The sequence below is a fragment of the Perna viridis genome, chromosome 8 (assembly GCF_037379345.1).
Source record: "Perna viridis isolate PV_CMFRI_1.1 ecotype Kerala chromosome 8, ASM3737934v1, whole genome shotgun sequence".
NCBI lineage: Eukaryota > Metazoa > Mollusca > Bivalvia > Mytilida > Mytilidae > Perna > Perna viridis.
In genome coordinates this window covers 13,300,381-13,315,580 of record NC_142452.1, presented here as the reverse complement: position 1 = coordinate 13,315,580, position 15,200 = coordinate 13,300,381, and the positions used below count along the sequence as shown (strand labels likewise).

The 15,200-nt window shown below is 30.3% G+C and overlaps 1 long non-coding RNA gene across 1 annotated transcript; it reads left to right on the top strand.

Moving 5' to 3' along the window:
* The first annotated feature begins 6,671 nt into the window (after positions 1–6,671).
* Positions 6,672–11,975, top strand: LOC148609406 (uncharacterized). The gene is made up of 2 exons (XR_015924821.1): positions 6,672–6,750; positions 11,919–11,975. It is a non-coding gene; the product is annotated as an uncharacterized LOC148609406 (long non-coding RNA).
* Positions 11,976–15,200: the final 3,225 nt, after the last annotated feature.

The following is a 15,200-nucleotide window of genomic DNA, read 5'->3' as shown; positions in this document are numbered from 1 at the left end:
AGAGCTTTTTCTGGTATTGACATTTTTTTTTGATAGGTCCAGAAATATAATTATCTGTAGAAAAGTTTTATGACATAAGAACTGTTGAAAAATCAAATTCAGATTTAACTTGCACATGCTTAATTTGTTCCTCTCTTGTATGCTGTTCTAATTTGATCTGGAAATCAAGTGCCCCCCTCCCACCCCCCTCCCAAAAAAAAAAAAAAAAACAAAAAACAAAATGAAACGAAACAAAAAAAAAATTATTTAATTATTTAGCCATTGTCTAATCTCAGTTATTATATTTCTACAGGCTATTTGGTATTTGGTGTTGGACTGTCAGAAAAGAGTATACCACTGCTGCAAAAAGAACTTTAGACTTGTGCCTTATTATTTAATTATATTATATTGTATTGTATTATATTATATTATATTCATGATGAAAAAAAAATATTTAAAAAAAAATGAAAAAAAAAAAAAAAATACTTTCACCTACTTTCATGAAACTTTGTACATATCTGTTGACATAAGAAGCTCCCTTTCGATTTTTATGAGTTTCAGATTTTCCTTTTCCATTTTATGAATTTTTGTTTACATAAAAAAGGGGGATTTTATTGGGCAATAACTCAAAAACATTTAACCTACTTTTATGAAACTTTGGTGAATTGTCTATATCAATTTACAATAATTCTCTTTCAATTTTCATAAATTTAAGATTTTTCATTCTTGTTTTTTTTTTTTTTTCATACTTAAAAAAGGGGGATTTTCAAGTTTTTGCACATATTCTCAAAAATACATTCACTAACTTTTATGAAACTTTGTTCATATCTATTGATGTAAGCTCATTTTTGATTTTTGTAAGTTTCAGAAATTTTTTTTTTTTCATTTTATGAATTTTTTTTTACATAAAAAAGGGGGATTTTCTAGTGCTTGGACAATAACTCAAAGACACTTTCACATACTTATATGAAACTTTGGTGAACAAAAAATTATAAAAAAAACAAAAAAAAACAAAAAAAAAAACTTTTGCCTACTTTTATGAAACTATGTTCATTTACAATAGCTCCCTTTCGATTTTTATAAATTTAAGAATTTTCGTTTCCATGTAATGTATTTTTATACTTCAAAAAGGGGGTGATTTTCGAGTTTTCAAACAATTACTCAAAAACTCTTTCACTAATTCTTATGAAACTTCAGTGAATTGTCTATATCAATTTACAATAATTCTCTTTCAATTTTCATAAATTTAAGATTTTTCATTCTTGTGTATTTTTTTTTCATACTTAAAAAAGGGGGATTTTCAAGTTTTCGCACATTTGCTCAAAAATACATTCACTAACTTTTATGAAACTTTGTTCATATCTATTGATGTAAGCTCATTTTTGATTTTTGTAAGTTTCAGAAATTTTTTTTTTTTCATTTTATGAATTTTTTTTTACATAAAAAAGGGGGATTTTCTAGTGCTTGGACAATAACTCAAAGACACTTTCACATACTTATATGAAACTTTGGTGAACAAAAAATTATAAAAAAAAAAGAAACTATGTTCATTTACAATAGCTCCCTTTCGATTTTTATAAATTTAAGAATTTTCGTTTCCATGTAATGTATTTTTATACTTCAAAAAGGGGGGGGGTTTTCGAGTTTTCAAACAATTACTCAAAAACTCTTTCACTAATTCTTATAAAACTTTGGTGAATTGTCTATATCAATTTACAATAACAAGAACTCCCTTTCAATTGTTATAAATTTAAGATTTTTTGTTTCTGTGTAATGTATTTTTATACTTCAAAAAAGGGGATTTTCAAGTTTTCGCTCAATTACGCAAAAAATCTTTCACTTACTCTTATGAAACTCAGGTGAATTGTCAGTATTTATTTACAATAGGTCCCTTACGATTTTTATAAAATTTAAGATTTTTTGTTTCCATGTAATGTATTTTATACTTTTTATCTTTGAAAAAAGGGGGAAACAACCAAGGAAATTTATTTGTTGAAAAATATTTGAAAACGGACCATTTGTTATGATGATTGGCTAATAGATATGTATGGGTAAAAATCAAGACAACAAACTTAGGTAAACTTGAGATAGACTTGAAAGTGCCAAATGTTTTGTGTGCATTTTTTTTTTTGGGTTGGTGGGGGAGGGGGGAGGGGGTGGTATTTGACAGGGCTCACAGTATTTCTAGTTGATCATATAAATTCATTAAATGCATGAGGACATGTTAAAAGGGCAACAGGCCTATCATGCGCTTAAAGTGCATCTCTCAATTTTGCAAGTGGGGGTTATGTCTGTTTGATGATAGTTCTATATACTAGGCTGACCAGCGGCCCTAAAATTTCTAAAAATTCCTTATTTTTTTCTGTGTGGCTAAAGTTCCTTACAAAAAAGACTCCAAATTCTTAAAACAAAAACCCTAATTTTTATGTGAATTCCTATCGATTCATATTACTTAATTGGTGTATTAAGAGTTTCAAAAATATCATTTCAGATATTGTTTCCATGACTACTTGTTTTGTATTAAGAGAATGCATCCAAATTGTCTAAAAATAATATTCATACCAGGTAATTAGGTGTTCTGTCAGGAATTCCCAAAATACATGATAGAAAGATTGTAAAAATTTTAAGTCATTAAATTCCTATAGTTGGCCCGTATCTTTTTTCCCTAAAAGGTGCTGGACAGCCTGAGTTTTATTATGAAAATATCTTTCTGTATTTGATGATCTCTGATGTCTGTTTATGATGAATTGTTAGTTCTATATACCTGTTGTTATTATGATCTCTGATGTCTGTTTATGATGAATTGTTAGTTCTATATACCTGTTGTTATTATGATCTCTGATGTCTGTTTATGAGGTTTGTTATTTCTATATATCTGTTGTTATAATGATCTTTGATGTCTGTTTATGATGATTGAAAGTTCTATATATCTGTTGTTATAATGATCTTTGATGTCTGTTTTTGATGATTGAAAGTTCTATATATCTGTTGTTATTATGATCGTTGATGTCTGTTTATGATGATTGAAAGTTCTATATATCTGTTGTTATAATGATCGTTGGTGTCTGTTTATGATGATTGAAAGTTCTATATATCTGTTGTTATTATGATCGTTGATGTCTGTTTATGATGATTGAAAGTTCTATATATCTGTTGTTATAATGATCTTTGATGTCTGTTTATGATGATTGAAAGTTCTATATATCTGTTGTTATTATGATCTCTGATGTCTGTTTATGATGATTGAAAGTTCTATACATCTGTTGTTATAATGATCTCTGATGTCTGTTAATGATGATTGACAGTTCTATATATCTGTTGTTATAATGATCATTGGTGTCTGTTTATGATGATTGTTATTTCTATGTACCTGTTGTTATTATGACCTCTGATGTCTGTTTATTGATAATTGTTAGTTCTATATATCTGTTGTTATAATGATCGTTGGTGTCTGTTTATGATGATTGTTCTATATACCTGTTGTTATTATGATCGTTGATGTCTGTTTATGATGATTGAAAGTTCTATATATCTGTTGTTATAATGATCTTTGATGTCTGTTTATCATGACTGTTAGTTCTATATAACTGTTGTTCTAATGATCTCTGATGTCTATATATGATAATTGTTAGTTTTATATAAAGTTCCTGTAGTTGGCCCTAATTTTTTTCCCTAAAAGGTGCTGGATAGCCTGAGTTTTATTATGATAATATCTTTCTGTATTTGATGATCTCTGATGTCTGTTTTTGATGAATTGTTAGTTCTATATAAAGACAAATCCCCATGCATTTGAATGGTAGACTAGAACCAATTCTTGTGAAACCACAGTGTCATATGACAAGACTTACATGCCCTATATACCTGTTGTTATTATGATCTCTGATGTCTGTTTATGATGATTGAAAGTTCTATATACCTGTTGTTATTATGATCGTTGATGTCTGTTTATGATGATTGAAAGTTCTATATACCTGTTGTTATTATGATCATTGATGTCTGTTTATGATGATTGAAAGTTCTATATATCTGTTGTTATAATGATCTTTGATGTCTGTTTATGATGATTGAAAGTTCTACATACCTGTTGTTATTATGATCTCTGATGTCTGTTTATGATGATTGTTAGTTCTATATATCTGTTGTTATAATGATCTTTGATATCTGTTTATGATGATTGAAAGTTCTATATATCTGTTGTTATAATGATCGTTGATGTCTGTTTATGATGATTGAAAGTTCTATATACCTGTTGTTATTATGATCGTTGATGTCTGTTTATGATGATTGAAAGTTCTATATATCTGTTGTTATAATGATCTTTGATGTCTGTTTATGATGATTGAAAGTTCTATATATCTGTTGTTATTATGATCTCTAATGTCTGTCTATGATGATTGTTAGTTCTATATATCTGTTGTTATAATGATCGTTGGTGTCTGTTTATGATGATTGTTCTATATACCTGTTGTTATAATGATCGTTGATGTCTGTTTATAATGATTGAAAGTTCTATATATCTGTTGTTATAATGATCGTTGGTGTCTGTTTATGATGATTGAAAGTTCTATATATCTGTTGTTATTATGATCGTTGATGTCTGTTTATGATGATTGAAAGTTCTATATATCTGTTGTTATAATGATCTCTGATGTCTGTTTATGATGATTGAAAGTTCTATATATCTGTTGTTATTATGATCTCTGATGTCTGTTTATGATGTTTGTTAGTTCTATATACATATTGTAATTTTGATATCTGTCTATGGTTGGAGAGGATTTTGCAAGACTACATTAGGAAATGAGGGGTTAAAAAGGGGAAAATGATGTTACTTTTGAATAGTTCATTGTTAATCTGATTTTTATTATTTAGATGTCTATCTGTTCTTTTTTTTGAAATTTTGCTTTTATAGTTTTTACAAGATACTTTAACTGTTTTGGAATTTAAGTGGCACACCTAAAAATTTAGACTTTTTTATTTATGGTTCAAAATCCCTGCCTGGCTTTTTGATAATAAATTTCAGGTATGTCTTTCATTTTTGTTCCAAATTTGGAAATTTCTTTTTATATTGGATTCAAATGAAAATTTCTGTCTATAACGTTCAATCAGATTTCTGATATCTCTTTCAGTTTTCTAGTTATAAGTGGTTTCAGAAACCACACCCCAAAAAACATTTTTTTTTTCAGCTCACTTGGTGTCCATCGTCCTTGTCTGTTGTTGTCATCCATCCGTTGTCTTTAGCAAATTTTTCAAAACTTATCTCCCCTGACACTACTTGACCAATTTTAATGAAACATAGTATGAACATTCCTTAAGTTATTATGCATAGAACAGATGTTAGGATTTTTGATTTGTCAGAAAACATGGCTGCTGTTACTTAAAATAGAAAGTAGGGGTCAGGCAGTAGTTTTAGGCATATATTAGATTTAGCCATATTCTTTCAATTGCTGCAGTGATCCTTATTATAAGGCCTACAAAAGTTTTTAGATATCAAAGTTGTTAGACGACTCCTTGCAAGAGTTATTGCCCTTAGAGATGAAAAAATTTTTTTTTACAGTTTTCAGCCAATATCTTGAAAACTATGATAGAAGGAAACTTTCAATTGCTGAAATGATTCTGATGATATGTCCTACCTGTCTTCTTGAGTCAAAATTTCTGGACCACTTGTTAAATTTTTTGCCCTTGGAAGACATAATTTAAGCAATTCTGGCTCCTGGGAGCCTCTTGTTTCAAATTTTGTGCTGCATTGTGTCCAAACCGTTTGCTGTGTTGATAATGAACTGTCTCTGACCTGAGTATGCTCAAAGTTTTTTCTTGTATCTGGGGTTTCCCTTGAATTTGTGGATACAGATTTTTTAAATGGTACATAATATGTTGTATATATATATTTATATATACATTTCGCTTTTACCTCTGATTTAAACAAACCTTATTCTTGAATATTGAAGGATTTTGGCCGTAAACAGAACAGAAGACCAGAAAGGCAAAGGTTGAAATGTGAATAGAATATTGTCTATGTACTGGCATAAACCTTTTGTAAGTATAGTGTTTTATTGTACCTGAAATATTACTGTAGTGCATTGATGGGCATGCTGAATACATTTTGCCCTTTACCAGTAAATTTTGAATAAATTTGTTGAAGTACATAACAATATATGTAAGAAATTCATGGACCTTCATGGTCCTAATTAACTTGGTTTCCTCATAATTCATTTAAACTGTTCTAAAATCAAAGGCTATTTCCACTTCTTCAGTGTTATTTTATTTATTTACTGAGGGCAAATTAGTCAATTTTATAGTGGTAAAAGATGTACATGTAAAAAGGTATTTTTTGAAGATATCCATCTTTGTTTTTTTTTTTTTTTTTTTTGTTGTTCTTTTTTTTTTTTAATTTAATTTGTTTCATAGATTTATGAATTGGAATGCTATTTGATCATGTATGTTAATTTTTCATTTTAAAAAAACTTTGGTAATATGACTGACTAAAGGCCAATAGCAAATTAACGTAGTCATAATTTAGTGTGAAATATGCACACATTGTATAAAATATTTTCAACTTTCAGAGCAATTGATTGGGTAATGTGTCTGCCATATTTTGTTGGAGATCAGCAAATTTAGATAGTTGTTCAATGATGATGACAGTGCAAGTATCTCGTCACCATAACAACTGTAATCAAAGAAAGAAAATCAATTGAAAAACTTGCATTAAAAGTCACACTTTACTCAGCGATGGTATATAATGACTAATCAGTCACCAGGACAAAAACAATTAAGGTCAGTATAGTTAAGTTATGATTATACACATGCTGCCTGTAGTATCACACAAGGTAAATATATCACATGAGACGAAGTTGAGGGTGATATATTTACAGAGTGTGATATGATGCATAGCACCCTCTACTACAGGCAGTATGTGTTATATTATACTGAATATGAGAGTGTGATATATTGTGACGTTGAGGGTGATATATATTGATCCACCAATCATTGGTCAGTAGGGGCATGGCAAGTAAGGATGTGCAGTGAATAGACTAAAATAACTCACCACCCATTATACAATCAGAATTCAAGATTTTTGTATGAAGTATAATATATGATTTTACTGCATAAGTGAAGGTGTCTATTTAAATGTCCACAGAGATAAAGCTCCATTGTGACTTATTCATTAGTGGCGTTCTCTTAGCAGATTTGGTATTTAGCTTGGGCTATTCCAGTTCAACAAGGTCAGACCATCCAGGTTATCCACTGTAATCCTTTTTATACGCCAATCTTGTTTTTATATACATCTATCTTTTAGAAAGGACGTATTATGGTATATCGGAGTCTGTCCATCCATTGTTTACACCTTTACACAATACATTTATATAATTCATGAAAGCTGCCACCAATTTTTGTGAAACTTTGGGGAATTGCTCCTTCGGTGTAAGCTCCCTCTTTTTATAGATTTCCCAATTTTTTTCATTTTTTAATTGCAGAACTTGTTTGTTAAAATATGGAGTAGTTTTCTGTTTTTTTGACTTTTAACTCAAAAAAAACTGTGCAGGGAATTTAATGAAACTTAAGTGAATTGTTTATTTATGAAAACTTGCTTTCAATATTTGAAAAAATACAAATCTCCAATTTAGAATTTTGGGACTTATTCACAAAAAGGGTAAATTTTGCTGTTTCTAGATTATAGTCTTTGCACCTATTTTCATGAAACTGAGGTGAAATTTTTCTTTTAATTGTATGATGAGAGATATCTTTTCATTTTTTGTAACTTTCTGATTTTTCACTCTTTAATTATGGGACTTAATGCCAAATAAAAAAAAAAAACCAGAAGATTTCCCATATTTTTGCTATAACCTTATAATACCTTTCTTGAATATTTTTTCGAGTACTTTATTTCTATAAGTATAAACTCCTTTTTGATTTCTTTATTTTTGATTTATTTGCATTAATTCAAACAAATAAGGGTCAATTATCTAATTTTGGACTTCAACTCTTGAACTCTTCCACCAAATGTCATGTCGTTATTAATTGTTTATATTGTGATCTAGTCATTGAACTTTTTTTTGTCATATCCCACAGATACTTTGTCTGTCTGTTCGTGTTATCTTTTTTTAAGTCTTATTGCAAGTATTCAAGTTTTTTTACTGCTTTATTTCTGGTCAAAATATTATTTTGTGTCATACGCTGATTACAAACAGAACTGTATCAAGTTTGAACTTTGTGTCCATATTTGTTCCATCTTTTCCAATGTTTTACCTCTATCAGAATATATATATCTAGCTGTGCTCCAAAAAGCATTTTATTCATATATAATTTAAAAAATCCTGAAGTTTGGCCAAGTTCTAACGGGGCTGCATTAGTTGCATTAGCTTCACAACTTCACAATTCTATTTCTTTTCATGCATTTTCCCCCACAGTCACAGTCTATAGACTTTGAAATTTTAAGGTTCTGAGACATCACTACTTTACAGTTCTATTTCTTTTCATGCATTTTCCCCCACAGTCACAGTCTATAGACTTTGAAATTTTAAGGTTCTGAGACATCACTACTTTACAGTTCCATTTCTTTTCATGTATTTCCCCCACAGTCACAGTCTATAGACTTTGAAATTTTAAGGTTCTGAGACATCACTACTTTACAGTTCCATTTCTTTTCATGCATTTTCCCCCACAGTCACAGTCTATAGACTTTGAAATTTTAAGGTTCTGAGACATCACTTCTTTACAGTTCCATTTCTTTTCGTGTATTTCCCCCACAGTCACAGTCTATAGACTTTGAAATTTTAAGGTTCTGAGACATCACTACTTTACAGTTCTATTTCTTTTCATGCATTTTCCCCCACAGTCACAGTCTATAGACTTTGAAATTTTAAGGTTCTGAGACATCACTACTTTACAGTTCCATTTCTTTTCATGTATTTCCCCCACAGTCACAGTCTATAGACTTTGAAATTTTATGGTTCTGAGACATCACTACTTTACAGTTCTATTTCTTTTCATGCATTTTCCCCCACAGTCACAGTCTATAGACTTTGAAATTTTAAGGTTCTGAGACATCACTACTTTACAGTTCCATTTCTTTTCATGCATTTACCCTACAGTCACAGTCTATAGACTTTGTAATTTTAAGGTTCTGAGACATCACTACTTCACAGTTCTATTTCTTTTCATGCATTTTCCCTCACAGTCAAAGTAAGAATAAGGCCAGGAACAAGTATTTTTTTCTGATTTCTGGATGAAAACTTGAGTAAAAGGGAATGGCTTGCTGTGAAATCATACCATACCACAAGATTTCATACCCCGAAAGGAAGGTTGGCAATAGTTTTCAAGGTTTCACTGGGATTGTTTAGGGATAAGGTGCAATCAGTAACTACTTAAATTCTGGTCAAATTTTTATCCTGTTTCAATTGTATAACTGGTATCATACTTCTTTCCAATCTGTATCTTACACTTGCTGCTATTTTTCAAGGTTCAACTTCTCTGTGGTGGTATCAAGCTGGGCCCTTTAAAGCATTTTAATTTACATTTTAGAATAAAAAAATCAGCTCAATTCAATTTTGTCTTTAGCAGAAATTTTTAAACATTTGATCAAAACTAAATAAATATATTATGTTTTAATGAAGAAGAAATGGCACTATTTTACCTTTTAAACTTGGGAGAATTTATTTTATTTTTATGTGCCAGTGAGGTATACCATTCTATTTCTGTATTAGTTGTATAAATTTGTTTATTTTTTTTTTATTTTCTTATTTGAATAAGTTGACATGGCTAAACAAATTTTTGGGTTAATTTTAACATGTTTATACAATCTTGTTTTGTTAATTATGAACTAATTGCTAACATACAGGTGTCACTTTTTATTTGTTTGTACAATTTTGGAAAACAATAGAAAAAAGTTATGGAAAGAAAAGTGTGTCTGCAGACCAAACTGTTAAAAATTTAACGAATTGATGAACACAAAGAACATTTCAGTGTTTGTTCAATTATGCAAATTCATGCAAATTATTAATAAAAAGAATCAATCTCCAGGATAAATGTTTAAATACTTATCTTAACTTTGTCTTTGGTAATAACTTTGTCTTACTTTTTACACTATATTTATATTATTTTAAATTTGATAGTTCTATCATCGTTAAAATATTGCAGCTGGGGGTTAAAAATATCATAAGAGGGAGGGGGGTTCAAATATCATACAAGGTGGGTCAAATTGACATAAGGGGGGATTTTTCAATAGTCAATTTTCAGATTTAAACCATCCATTTAGAACATGCTCTGCTTTTATTCGTGCTTTTTTTAGCTTGTCCTTGACATTTATGGATATATTCGTGTATAGTTTAGCTTCATATATATGTGGATGCAAATATGCATGAAGATTGATAATTCATAGTAGATGCTTGCAAAGGAGGTCACCTGCTGATGGAGTATTTTTTCTGGCTTTCTCACAAATTTCAAAGAACATATTTTCTGAAATGTTCAGTGGTATTTCGTGTCATATTGGTCATGATTATAATAAAAACTGGTAGAAATATTAATAAATAACTGTGAGTGTATGAAGAAGATTGGCTACAGCTAATTTCAAGCTAAACTTAAATGGTAATAAGACATATTACACATTTTTTTACCATTATGTTTAAACTTTTGATTATCAGTTTTTATCCAAACCAAAAATATTATGTTTTAATGATGAAGAAATGACACTATATTTTGCCTTTTAAACTTTTAATACTTTTATATATTTAGTATGCACCAAAAGCCATGAAGGACTATACCATTCTGTTTCTGTGTTGTATTTGTCCCATTTTTTAGATTTTTAGAAAACTTTTTTTATTCAAATTATCTTTGACCTTTAAAGAATATCATGTAAAGTTTCACTTCAAATGTATGTGGATGCAAATATGCATGAAGATTTGTAATAATTAATTGTAGATGCTTGCAGAGGAGGACACCTGCTGATAGAGTATTTGTTCTGGCTTGCTCACAAATTGCAAATTCACATATTTTCTGAAATGTTCAGTGGTATTTCATATCATATAAGTCATATTCTAATTAAAAACTGCTAGAATGTTCATAAACAAATGCTAGTGTATGGAGAAATTTGCCTACAGCTAATTTCAAGCTAAACTAAATTGTTATAAGACAACATACCACAAGCCAAGATTGAACACTGTGACTACATCATCACAGTACTCACAGGGTAAAATTTGAAGCTCAGTGGCTGTCTCCAGGTTCACTTAATAATTAATCTTAGTTAAGCTTGGAACAGGATGTACCTGAAATCTTCATACATTACCATTTTTTGTTATAATCTTGTAGCAGCACCATTTTTCAAACTCAGTTCTGTACATAAATGCATTTGTCATCCAGTTCCCAGTTAGAATTGGACTTGCATAATATGAAATCTGCAGAAAATATTTCTTGAAATATGTATGAAACCTGCACATATATATGGTTTATTATTAGCCATGTTCTTGGATCAATTAGATGCAGATATTTTGAACATTTTTAAACATCTTTCTTTGAAAGCATCCACACTAGATAATTCAACCTCATTCATGCAAAATATCATCAGGTGCCATATTAATGGCTTAAGGAAGAGTTGATGGATAATTCTGAACAATTTGCAGTACTCACAGGGTAAAATTGGTTGCTCAGTGGTTGTCGCCAGGTTCATTATATAATTAATTTGAGTTAAGAATGGAACAGGATGTACCTGAAATTCTTCCTAAGTAATAAATCATTTCTAACATTGTTTAAACATAAACTTTTCATTACATTTCCATTTTCTAGATTTTGTATACTTATTTGGGTATTAGTTCGAATTTCAGTTCGGTGGAATTATTTACACTTAAGTTATGATCATATTGTGTTTTTTTTTTACATTAAATGTATCCTAATCCTGGAAATGTTAAAAAAAAAACAAAAAAGAAATGCAATATTCATCTATTTTGTAGATCAAATGAGATGACACAGACCAGTCCCCAGAAGGGCTTACATATAACAGATGAAAGGTGAGATTCAAACTTAAGTTCACTAAATTTGGAAGATTATCCCAACATTTGAAAGTGATAAATATACTCAGTTTTTATTGAGACCCCCCCTTTGCAAACAAAGTTTGTTTTTTATTTTAGGGGGGAATAGTAAGAGTCACATGACTGGTCTGTCTTTCTCTGTAAGTGTCTGTTCACATTTCTTGTTTATTTTTCTTTTGTATAAGTAACATATATATACAACACTCATTTATTAATATAAGTGATTTCATAGTATAACTAACTGGTGTTCAAATATTTTTTGGTGTATAGTATAACTAATTAGAGTAACTACCGGTGTATATTCCTCAGTTTAAAATGCTGTCAATAGCCGTTACATTACTAAAGATGTCTTTATTTTGATTGGTTATTAATTTCAGAAAAAGAAGACAGATGATAATTTTAAAAATCTTCAATTTTTTTCAACTTTTTGGAAAGTCAAAATTCTGATTTATTTACACTTGTGGTATTTTTGGAAATGTTTATTCTGAAATGTTAATAACAGATAGATTTGACCTTGGCTTATCATATTTGATTTCTGAATACAACTTTACTAGTGTAGGGGTTAACAAACCAAAAGTTACTCACTGATCCCAGTACATGATTTAAGCACCCCATTTTCTGTCATTATACCGCTGCATTTATGATCTCTTGCAAGTCTACTGGTATACTAAGTCAAACATGGTAAACATCTTTTCACTTTCGATAATATGAGAAGTATTTCATGTAACCAAACCTTTTTTTGTCTGCTTTCAGGAACTATGGCCATAGAATCATACTGGATTTATTCACATCAGCTCCATCATCTTTGACCACCTTTGACCTTACATCTCTTGGATATGGAATCACCTTAGATGCCGTCTTGTTGGTGATCTTGTAGATTCAATCAGATGTAAGTTTTAATCTTCTTCATCAGATGAAACTACATTCTCAAAAACAAGACCTTTCAACCATGGAGTATGACCTTTCTTGAACTATTCAGCATTACCAACCTTGTGGCTTCCTGTTAGACCAGTTTTGTTTTGTGGAGTATTACCATCAGCAAACTTCTTTGGACTCTACTTGCTGTAATGTTTGGCAACAACATTTGGTATGATTTTAGTCTACTACTATTTTGGTTATAATGGTCGTAAGTACACTTACAGGTCTCTCACGGTTGCTGTTAGTGGGTTAGTAAAACCAATGTGTGTTGGTGGCAGAGCCCAGCCTTCAGAATACCTGACTAAAGAACCGGGAGTGGTGAGGTAATCAAAGACTGATAAAAAAGTAAGCTAATCTGGTAGCTTGATTTCTTATAATTCACTACAAAGATTTCATTTGACAACGTTTTTATAGTGTTAAGTAGGATTTTGTTATTTTTTATTTAAAATTGACCATTTTTGCATCATTTTATTTTTTTATGATGTATATATGTATTGTAATACAGGACCATTTAATGTGAACTAGTATGATGTACTAATATGTGTTTATCCTGCCTAAATAATGGCTATTATTATTATTTTTAGAATGCTCGACAAAAAGATTGTTAAAATAAAATATATTGTATACTACTGTTATTATTTTTTTAACAATGCCAGACTTTTTGAGTAGTCCCATAATATGAGCTACAATAAAAAAATCATTGTATACAGACCTATGGAACCAATGATGAGAGTTTTATCCCCTTTTATATTTCAGTAAACTGAGCCCCATGTTTCAATATACAATTAAACAAGTCCTAAATGTTTTACCTTGCCTGGGTACCTTGAGTTTCACTACTATTTGTGCATAATGACAATACTTTATCACAAAACTTCATAGAATCAGTTTTAACTTGGTCTGCAGCTTTAGCTTGATGGGTTGTACTGTGTTAAAAATTTTGGACTCAGTTGTGCATTAACTTCCCTTTGCCAAAGTTTATATTGTTTTAGTGTTTCATAAAATCATTTGTCCCAATAATAACAACTATTCTTAATTCAAACAGTAAGCATAAGGAGGTTATGATAGTACCAATCAGATGTTTTTTGGGCAATGGCATTATATTTAAATTATCCTTCAAAGTTTTATGAAACTCCAGAAAGCTGTTTGTACCAAATACATGTACAATTAAAGAACTTCAGTGAGCACTCGCGGAAATTTTAGAAAAGTTAAGTCCTATAATACCATAGAAAAAAAAAGCTTCATGGAGTGCACCATGATACGATCTCAGCACATAAGTGTCAGTTTTTATAAGAATCAGACAAACTGGAAAAAATAAGAAACATGCATGTCAAAAACCCACCAATCTGACAATATCTATTCACCCAAGGGTGTTTCTCTGTTTGAAAAGACCATTATGTGATCTCTGCTCTGATATATGTCAATCGAATGTTAGAAAAATGATGTTTTTGACAGAGTTATATGCCCTTTCATTGCATTTCAATGAAATTAAAACTCAATTTTCCAACATCATTTGGAAAATCTTGTCACATTTAACTTTCAAAATGGTGTATTTTGTTCATACCATGTTTCACCCACTTCCTGATTCTTACAGAGACTGCTACTTGAACTTGATTCACTTGGGGCAAGTGTGAACACAATATAAATCTCTGAGACACTTAAGCATACGGAATTACAGTTCACTATGAAATATCAATTGTTTTGGACAAAATATATTACAACATTTGAAAATAAAAGGCAAAAGAAGTTTTGCTTTCATCGTATTAATTATAGTCCCAGTATAAAAAAAACAAGAGGCTCACAAGACCTTAATCGCACACCGGATAAGAGTAATCAAGGGAACCAAGGTTATAGCGGTGATCAAAAGAATTTAATCCAGGGACAAAGACCAGACATACACAACAAAGAACATAAAGTAACTAAAATCATACATACAAAGTTATAAAAGCAAATGAGCAACTAGGACTCTACTAAAAACTGGGAGCATGGACCAGGTACACCGGTAGGGTAAGTGTCCTATGTTTTTCTAAAAGCACATACCAAGTTGCTCATTAGACTCTAGTCCAGGGTAGACAAAAGAGGAAAGAAAAATTATGACACGTTGAACAAAGCAGTTTTCAAGGTGCTGATGAATGCACCGTAATGATCCACAAGTTCATGGTGACAACCATAAAACTTATGAAGTGACAACTTCAATCTTGTAACAAGCCTAATCGTTAGATTTATAGTGCAGTACAAAAAGCCTGTGTACTTATAACAAGCTAAATTATTAAGTTCTAGCTAAGCCCA